The 10,339-nt window shown below is 47.8% G+C and overlaps 1 pseudogene; it reads left to right on the plus strand.

The window, feature by feature from the left end:
- Nucleotides 1-3,358: 3,358 nt before the first annotated feature.
- On the plus strand, nt 3,359-6,999 carry LOC118576098 (annotated as a pseudogene).
- Nucleotides 7,000-10,339: the final 3,340 nt, after the last annotated feature.

Below are 10,339 nucleotides of genomic sequence, written 5' to 3' on the forward strand. Positions count from 1 at the left end.
AGATCACTGGTCTCTCAACCTTGTCAGAGATGCTTCTCCCTGCAGCAGGTGACAATAACAGAGTCGCTCAACTGGCCACATCCTGAGAATAAGGGACTGAGGCATGCTCAGTCCTCATAGGGACATATCACAACCGTTAATCAAGGCTCAAGGATCTTTCAGAAAAGAGGGGGGTCAGGGCTGTGTAAGAGACAGGGGCGGTGGAACAGCATTTTCTGAAGACAATGGGTCAGTCGCACATATGAACTCACAGAGATTGTGACAGCAGGCACAAGATCTACAAAAGCTTAAACAGATCAAATTCAGTGTGAAAAGGGCATGATGCCTCACCGCAGGCTGAGACGCTTACTGACATTGTTTACTAAAGTATAATTCTATTTTGTGTGGACGGCTGTTTTCCTGCATGTATATGAATTACATATAAGAAGTGCCCAGGATTCCCAAAGGGCTCAGCCCTCCAACAGGAAAGAGGAGCATCTGAGAGCTGGAGAGCAGCAGCCTGAGAAGCAGCAGAAGACTGATGGGATTTGATCCCTGAGGCTGATCTCCAGGGTGGCAGCAGCCTGCACTAACAGGGAAAGTTAGAGAGCCAGTTTCCAGGGAGACAAAAGGGAGGGTCGGTGAGTGGAGGACAGGGCAGGCAAGGAGGAGACATGGGTTCAAGGCAAGGGAAGGAAGCAGGGGGAGAAGGACATGGACTGAGGTCAAAGGACCAGGAGAGCTGAATGTAGTGGGTAGCCATCTCAGCATTGGCCTGGAAGTTCCAACCCCCATTGAGACTTAGGTAATGGTCACGCCCACAAGGCAGGGCTGAGGGAGGAAGCTGAAGACCAAGGATGGAAAGGAGAGTGCTCTCTTGGTTCCTGGACCCTGGATGCTGGAGGTAGACCCAGCAGAGTTCTCCAGAGAACACCGCTGGACTGCGCCATACCTTTGCCAGACCCTGCAACCTATCCCTTCATTTGTAAGTTACCCCACAAAATAAACCTCCCTTTTAACTACGTGGAGTGGCCTTCATAATTTCACCAACAGCTGAACTCAGCAGCAGCCATGGTTACAGTGATCTTGTCAGCTGGAGTGGTGTCTCCTCTGAGCATCCCTGAAGTGTTCACACAAGCAGGCTGCCAGGATGATGGTCTGGCCTGTCATCTATGGGAGTGCCTGTTCATCATCTCCTCCCTCCAGGCAGCTGGACACAGGGAAGGAGTCTCAAAGCTGTTACTCCAGTGGTCATGTGACTTGCCATGTTAGTCTTCATTGTTCAAAATGGAGAAACAGCAAAGGAGCCCACAGCCAAGACTTCACAGAACCAACATTCTCAACAACACTTAGGTCAAATCCCCTCAGGGTGAAGGCACATTCCTGTTGGAATGGGGAACAGATATGGGTTCTAGCATGGCTACCAGTGTTTGGGGTTTGTGTTCCCTGGCCTGAGCAGTCAGTTAAAAGAAGGACTAGAGGGAGTCTGACTGGTGGCAAATTGTGTGTAATCGAATGATTGACAGTAGAGATAGCAAGATCATGAACTGGAGGCTGTCATTGTTACCTATTGAGTTTGAGGTAGCCTGAGCTACATGAGACTCTGTTTCAAAACCAAACAACCAGCAAACCTCACTAAAACTCCAAACAGAGTGGTCATGGAGACAGGTCTTCCATTAGCTCACTTTGGTTGAAAGACAGAGAATTTTAACATGTCACCGGTTTCCTCTGTAGATTCACTTAAACAAATTGTGTCACAATTAATATTTTTTAAATAATATACATAATGTTGAAGAGGAGATTGGGAGTTTCTTCATTTCTGTGACCTTAATCTCAGTGTTTTGTGAGTTTCTGTGTCTGGCCTTGGCTGTCTACAGAAGCTGGGAGACTTCATCCAGATGAGCTGGAGACTGTGCTGGTCATCCAGCCCCACTCACTGGGTCTTTAGGACAATTTAGAGTCTCTTCTACGGGTTCAACCTGGGGTGCACAAATCATAAGTGAGAGGGTAGGTAGTGTGACAGGAGGGGAGGACAGATGGACAGTTTTCATCAATGGTGATATCTGTAGGGTCAGGACCCACAGGAACTGCACTGTGGGTAATCTGAGGAGATTTTCTGGAACTGGATGATTCGGAGAGAAATAGAGAGTATTGAGACTGTTGGGTATAATGTCAGAGTCTGAATGCTGGGGACACTATGAGGAACTGGAGAGTCACATAGCCATGCCGTGGGAGACCATGTTTACTCAGGGATGAGGGCTGGATTTAAACTTGTTGGTGGCAGATCCAGCTGTGGAAGTGCCTTTGCAATGACTTTGGTGTGTGTGTCGTGTGACCTGTTGTGTGTGTGTGTGTGTGTGTGTGGTGGTGCAGGTGCATATGCCATGCAAGTAAAGTGTGTGCTGCCTGCTTGTGTTAGGCCAGAGGACAAAGCTCGGGTAATACTCCTACTCAGGACACCATGCACCTTGGACTATTAGTTTGGTTAGTTGGTCCTTGTTTTTGTTTCTTTGTTTGGGGGGACAAGTTTTCACTCTGTACCACTGGCTGGCCTTGAACTCAATATATAGACCAGTGTACATTCAAGCTAACAGACACTCACACATCTGCACAGCTCTGCCTCCCAAATGCTACAATAAAAGGTATGCACCCCCACGCCCACTTTAAGGTTTAATTTTTTCCATTATATTTACTTATTTATTCTATGGATGCCAGGTACGCATGAGCTACAGCCTAAGCAGCAGCCAGGTACTAAGACTGCCAGTATGACACTCCCAATGGTCACATGCATATGTGCATGTATGTACACACACCAAAGCTCCAGGCTGCTCTTCTACAGAAAATGTCCCTCCCCCATGAAAGTATCATAGCTGCCAGGGGCCCAGTCACTGCTATTATGGGAAATATGGTTGGCATTGCAGGAGACTTATTACAGCATTCTGGACATTAATCACATCCCCCCTGCAACATCCCTATGGTGATTCAACTGAGTCCAGGCCTTCAAAGTCTGACAGTACTCATGACTTGGGATTAAGGGGCCAGCAGGTGGCAGCAGTGAGGCTGAGTACAAACTGGAGTAGCTTTGGAGTCATTGTCCAGGGGAGGAAGATCACCCCAGAATCCCAGGGTAGTTACAGACTCCTCAGCAGCAAGCAGGCCAGGGCGAGAAAGTACACTGGGCCTTGGTTCTGCTGGGTGCTGTCAAGAGTCCCTGAAGGACAAGAAGAGGACAAAGAGCAGATGGTGGTGGGGACATCGAGCTAGGGCTGGGGACGGAATGTGTTTCCTCATCACCTCCATCTTCACTGTCTGAAGTGAGCAGAAACTGACCACTTCTGTTCCTGAGATTTCTAGAGAGACAGACAGACAGACAACCAGTATGGTGGGAGACACAATGAGAAAAGATGAAGAGAGGAAGCACAGGAGTGGAGGAAACCTGGAGGTGAGGAAACAGTGATTACAGGCCACATGGAAATGGACAAGACTGGATAAGACAGGGGGTCAAGGTGGAAGAGAGGAGAGCCTGGCATGGTGAGGTCAATAGCATATTTCTAGCCAAAAAGAAGGGCTAGGCTCAAGGGGCCATCTCGTCACTGACCACAGGATGGATCTTCTACAGCATAAAAAAGAAGCCAGAATGAAGGAAGTTGCTGGTCACAAGGAGGTGGAGAAGGGCAGGTCCTGCCGTGTGTCAGTTCTCCATCTGAGAAAGACTTGAGGGTTGTGTGCCCCTTACCCTGATTCTTCCTGACTCCTGATCACCCCAGGGTCCCTCACAGATCCTGCTCTCCTGCCTGGTGGCTCTGCTGGTCTCCCTTCCTGAAGGGAATTAGGCCATGGCTTGGATCCTGCTTCTGCTGCTGTCAGCTGCATGCCTGCAAGCTGGTGAGTTAGGGGACCTTGTTAGCAGGGACTCTGCCTTAACCACAGGAGGAGCCAGTGAGGCTGGGAAGGGCAGGCTGTCCTGTGGAGAGGTCACTGCTGGAGGAGCCAGCTTGTCTTGTCCTTTCATCCCCAAGAGAGAGCTCATCCCTCAGAGTCGTTCACCCCAACCCTACTCTGTCTTTTCTGTCCCACCAGCCTTTTGTCCCACTCTGGCCTGTGGGTGAAGGGTCAGAAATTATGGTTTGTCCTTTCATCCCCTGCAGTGGCTTCAGATTCTCCGTATTGTTCCCAGGTTACTCAGCAGGATCCAACAGAGAAAGACCCTTTGGGGTCAACCAACCAGCACGCCTCGCTGGTGTCCAGCGCGGCTCCCTCGAGATCCCCTTCTCCTTCTACTTCCCCTGGGAGTTGGCAGAGGATCCACAGATGAAGATTATCTGGAGATGGAAGGTCTTCCATGGTGAATACATCTACAACTCCTCCTCGAGATTCATACATGAGCATTTCAAGAACCGGCTCAGCCTGAACTGGACACAGCCTCAGACATCTGGAGTCCTCAGAATCCTGAACTTGAAGAAGGAGGACCAGACAGTGTACTTCTGCCGAGTTCATCTGAACACAAAAGAAGGGATGAAATTCTGGCAGTCCACTGAAGGGACTCAACTGACCATCACACCTGGTGAGACACCCTGGCTCTGGCTTTGATGCCTCTGGCTTCCTTGTCCTCTAGATGTCACCTCAGGCTCCACAACTCTGAGATTTCTTTCACACTCCTTACCCTCGGCTCTGCCCAGGCCTCTGCCAAGAGATGGTTCCCTGGTTGTTGTGACAAGCCTTTGTTGCTCCTCTGAGCTTGTCTGTCATTCTCTGCTCAGAGGGAACTCCACCCCACACTAGGTTTCATCACAGGCCTTCCACCCTAGTTCCCCCTTTTTGTTCCAAATCTAATACTGTGGTTCTTCCCACATCAACCATTCCCCATTACTTCCAGGTGGATTCATTCTCTAGGATATAGCTGACTCACTTGGTCCTACAGCAGGGATCCAATTAGCCCATCTATGAAGCATCTCTACACAGTCTCAACCTAAGCCAAATACAAACAGTAGGTGCCCAATGGATGTTCTTCGTGTCCTACAATCCAATTGTAAACTGCCAGCTGTCACCACAGCCCCCATTACCCCTACCAGCTCCCCAGCACACATCCCTCACCTCTCCACCCACTCCCTTATCTCCTCTCAGTCTCCAAACTATCTTCTCTCCTCTCTTTCCCTCACCTTTCCCATACAAGCCACCAGGATTTTCAATACAGGGTCTCCAATTTCTTTTTTTTTTCTCAGAGCTGAGGACTGAACCCAGGGCCTTGTACTTGCTAGGCAAGCGCTCTACCATTGAGCTAAATCCCCAACCCCCAGTGTCTCCAGTTTCATGATGTGGATCTCTGTCTCCATTCAGAACAGCGACTCTGAAGCAGAAGTAACTGCAGGCCCATGCACTGGTATCACCGAGACCCATCCTGGTCACTGTGTGGTCCCACACATGGCCATTCTGGAGCTGAGGGAGCCTATGTGTTTGGTGATCGATCACAACCTTCTTCTGTGGCTATTAATTTGTTTATTAATATTTGGTTTTTACAACAAAGGGTCTCACTATATTTCTTTGGCTGTCCCACAATACACTATGTAGACCAGGATGGCCTTGACCTCACAGAACTCTGCCTGCCTCTGGCTCCCAAGTGCTGAGACAGTCATGTGCTACCATGCTCAGCTGTGGCCATTGACTGGATTAAGTTCAACCTGTGATAGGACACTCACAGCAGAGTTCTTGTGCAGTCTCTACAGCGGCTGACAGGGTTCAGGGAAGGGAAAGGAGCTGCTTGAAGGGTCTAGAGCAGTGGTTCCCTACCTATCCTTAAATACAGTTCCTTGTGCTGTGGTGACTCCCATCCATGTAATTCTTCTGTTACTGCTTCATAACTTTAACTCTGATGCTCTTATCAATTTGTAATGTAAATAACTGATATGCAGGATACCTGATATGGGACCCTTGCGGGGTTAGGGACCCACAAGTTGAGAATTGCTGGGTTTTGGTCCAAATAGGTAAATGTGGAAAATAACCACATTGATGTTTGTAGAGCAAATGAGTGTACTCTGAATTGAGCTGTACACTTAAGGCTAAGATTACATGTTTTCGGTTATACATTTATATGTATTTAGTGTGTGTGAATATGTGGATCTATTAATTTAGGTGTGTGTGTGTGTGTGTGTGTGTGTGTGTGTGTGTGTGTGTGTGTGAATGCATGAGTGTACACATTTGTTCATGTTCCTGTGGGGGATAAAGGATAACTTCAGGTGGCATCCACCTTATTTTTTGAGACAATGTCTCTCACTGGCTTCCAGATTCCCAAGTATGCAAGGCTGTGTGACCAGTAAGGTTCAGGGACATGGCTGTCTCTGCCTATTCAGTACTGGGATGAGAGTACTCAGCTCTGTTTGGTTTGGAACTAAGTATGTGTAGACAAGGCTGGCTTGAACTCACGGAGATCTCACTGCCTCTGGCTCTAGGGCTACGATTTAAGGCCACACCCGCCTAAATCAGCTCTTTATATGGACACTTGGAAGGAATGTTGGGTTCTTAGACAGAGAGCAAAACACTCTATAGACTGAGTCGTATCTGCATGTTACAAACATTCATAACAAAATCAGCTGTACTTCTGTTGCTTAGTTGTCTGTGACCAGATGGCCATCCGAGGACACACCTCTAGGACAGGTGGAGAGTGAGCTTTCGAGCTTGCTCTCCTGGAGTCTCAGCCTTCAGCATGTGTTTCCCTCTCTGTGAACTTCTAACAGCTGTTCCCCATCCCACAACCCACAGAGGAGACAAGGTATGACACCCCATCCCTCCCTCATCCAGGGGGATCTGCTTACCCCTTATCTCTCCCCAGCCATCAGCACCACCATGCAGAACGCCTCCATCCTCACCTCTGCAGTCACCACAGCTGGCCTGGAGGACACAGAGGGCCAGAGGAATCCTTCATCTGTGAACCTGGGAGCCACGGTCGGGGTGGTGTTGGCCACAGCTGTGCTCATAACCCCCATCTGTGTACTGAAGATTTTCCTCTGGGGGAAGCAAAGGTAAGTGGTCCAGGACAGGCCTCACCTGAGCTTCCTCTCTGAGTGTTCTCAGCTGTGGGAGGTGGAGAAGGACGAGCTTCAGAAAGGAAGCTGAACTCAATCTGGACGGAATCTGCACCTACTTCCTTAGAATCCCAGCTGGAAATCAGAGGAGCAAGTGCAGATGAACACAGAGCCTGTGCTAGGGGATTGAAGGAGCATGTGGATCTCTCAGCTCCTGCAGGTCAATGACCAAGGTGGTTCTCTGCCATCCACATGTTTTCCATATATATATAATCCAAAAATAAATTTTTAAAATATTTAAGGAAATACTAAAAAAAGTAAGGATATTTGCATAATGGAAAATGTATCTCTAAGTCCTTACACTGCAAAAGAATCTAGAAATCAATAAGATTCTTATTCAACTCCAATTACATATGTGTAAAGTCAAGTGATTTGTCTTCTATCATTCTTAAGAATTCTGGGAAATAAGTATTGGGACAGAGCTGGGAACATCTCTACTCACCATTCGGGAAATAGAGACAGAAGGATCTGGAGTTGAAGCCATCTTCAGATACAGAGAAATTTACAGGTCAACCTGGGCTCATTGAGACCTTGTACTCACACAACACAAGATACAAGTGTGGACGGTGTTCAGAGCAGATTTAAAGTCATAGTGACTGGAAGACTGCAGGACAGGAGCAGAGATGAGCAGAGAGTGGAGTGTAATAGAGAGCATAGAAATAAAGTCTGAAGATGTATCCCTGGTCTTCACAAGGTCTCAGCCCTCCCACAGGAAAGAGAAGCATCTGAGAGGTGGAGAGTAGCAGCCTGGGAGGCAGCAGAAATCTGACTGGGATTGGAACCCTGAAATTGAATCTGGAGGGTGGCAGTAGCCTGCACTCACAGGGAAAGCTAGAGAGCCAGTTTCCAGGGAGACAAAAGAGGCATGGTGAGTGCAGAGCAGGGAAGGCAGGGAGTAGACATGGGTTTAAAGGAAGGGGAAGGAAGCAGAGGGAGGAGGACATGGACAGGGGACAAAGGACCAGGAGAGCTGTCCTCTGATTGGCTGTGCTGTGCAGAAGGACAGCTGAGGACCAGCCTCAGGTCCTGGTGACTCTCAGAGGTGTCCCTGAATGTCTGCTGCAGAGCTGTTTGCTGCCCTGGGCCCCTGATGTTGTCTGAACACAGAGAACAGCTGAGAGGCAGATGGAGGGTCAGCATGGCTGCCACAGTGACTCTGTTTCTTCTCCTACAGGCCAGCAGACTCAAGATGAACCCCAGCCAGGGGAGAGCCTGTCATCCCAAGGAACACCTGAGGGCTGTGTGGTGGTTTGAATAAGAATGGCCCCCATAGACTCAAGGGTTTGTCTGCTTTGTCTCCAGGCAATGGCAGATAGGATGTGTGGCCTTGTAGGTATGGCCTTGTTGGAGGAACTGAGTCAGTGAGGACGGGCTTTCATACTTCAAATGCTCAAGCCAGGACCAGTGTCTCCCTCTCTCTTCCTGCTGCCTGCTATCTTCTTGTAGAATGCTCAGCTACCTCTCCAGCACCATGTCTGCCTGTGTACCACCAACCTTCCCACCATGAATATAATCAACTAAACCTTTGAAACTGTAAGCCAACCCCAATTAAATGTTTTCCTTTATAAGAGTTTCCATGGTCGTGGTGTCTCTTCACAGCAATGGAATTTTGATTAAGACAGGCTGTTTTGGGAATTGTTTTATGAGAAGCCTGCAAAGGAGCTGGAGAGATAATTCTGTCAGCAAAGCCTTGCACACAGGCTAGAGGACCTCAGTTTGGTTAGGGGCACCCACATTATAAGCCAGAGAGGTGACTAAGGGGGTTCAGCCCTTTGATAGTCCCTTCTGGGGTCCAGGAAGAATCTACAACCAGCTGATAATTTAATCTTTGATGAAAAGAAATGAATCTATGCACGTGAATTTCCTTAGTCCATACCCTTTATTATTCTGAGTCAGTTCTCTGTCTACACAGCTTCTATTCTGCTCTCATGTCTAGCTCCTTTCTTGCCCCATTGTCTTTACATTTATCTGCTGTCACCTCTAGGTTCTATCTTAATTCCTTCATCTTAGTTCTGCCCTATCTAGGTTCTCATCCATCTAGTTCTTTCTCATATCAGCTCTTCTCCCATCTCCTTCTTCCTCATCTTGTTCTTCTCCATCTGGCTCTTCCACATCTTCCATCTCATTCTGCTAGTACTCTCTTCTAGCCCTTCCATCTAGTTCTTCCCATCTAGTCTTTTCCTCTCCAGTTCTTACCTGTCTAGTTCTTCCATTCTCTTTTCTCTTCTCCATCTCGTCCTCAAGTTCTCTATTAAACTCCTCCTTCTCCCTCTGAGTTCTCCGTCTCTCTCAGTTCTGTAGGGTATCCAGTCATAAACCCAAGCAATAGCAATCCTCCCCTCCATCCAGGTCACCAGGCTTGAATTCCTACAAGGTCATAAAGGCAGGTGTGAATTTTCCTCAAGCAGTGACCATCAGGCTTTCTTTTACAACTTGAAAATGGAGTGTGTTGGGAACCGAAAATTGGATGACTGCGCCTTGACCTTTCTTGCTTGTTTGATCTGGTATAACTACTCCCTTGACTTACAAAGCAACCGTTCCCGTAAAAACCACAAAATGTACTTTTAGATTAACTTCCTGGAATATGTTTGATTGATCGGTTGCTCAAGCATTGGACCAAAGAGACCTCACCCTGACCCTTTTCTAACAAATTTTCATCTCCCTCCCTTCCCCTCATATCCACCAGTATATAAGCTTGCTTCCCTTTGCAATAAATGAGACCTTGATGCGACTCAGACTGACTCTGTCTTTCTTTATGCGCCTGGTCTCCTTTCTCTCTTGCCCCCATTGATCTTTCAGGAGGTGCCTCCTCAGATCCTACCTAATAACCTGGAATGCAGGACGGGTCAGGAGTGGTTTAAGGAGAAGGTCAATTAAGAGCTAATGATTGGTTAGTATATCAAGAAGGGGATCTATGTGCTCAGTCTACATTCCTATAAGTAGTTAGGTAAGAAGTTAGGAGTCTATAATGTTACTAATAGAAAAGGAGGGTCTCAGATTGCACAAGAAATAAAGCTATCTGAACAGGCATCATTTCTACAGGGGTGTCGCCTTAGTTCAGGAGATCGTTTGGCCTTGGATGCCTTATAGGTATTTTAGATAAATACACTGTTAGGAGTTCCTAGAAGCACACAAGAAAATCATTTTAGGAGCCAGCAGCAGCCAGGGAGGTAACAGGAATTTGCAATTGAAGCCCTGGACAAGCAAGAGGCAGCCAGAGACTTGGAGCTATCTGTCCAGGTAGTATAGGCTAATTGCTGAGTTCCAGAACAATAGAGACC

This window comes from Onychomys torridus, unplaced genomic scaffold (genome assembly GCF_903995425.1).
Source record: "Onychomys torridus unplaced genomic scaffold, mOncTor1.1, whole genome shotgun sequence".
NCBI classification, from domain to species: Eukaryota; Metazoa; Chordata; class Mammalia; order Rodentia; family Cricetidae; genus Onychomys; species Onychomys torridus.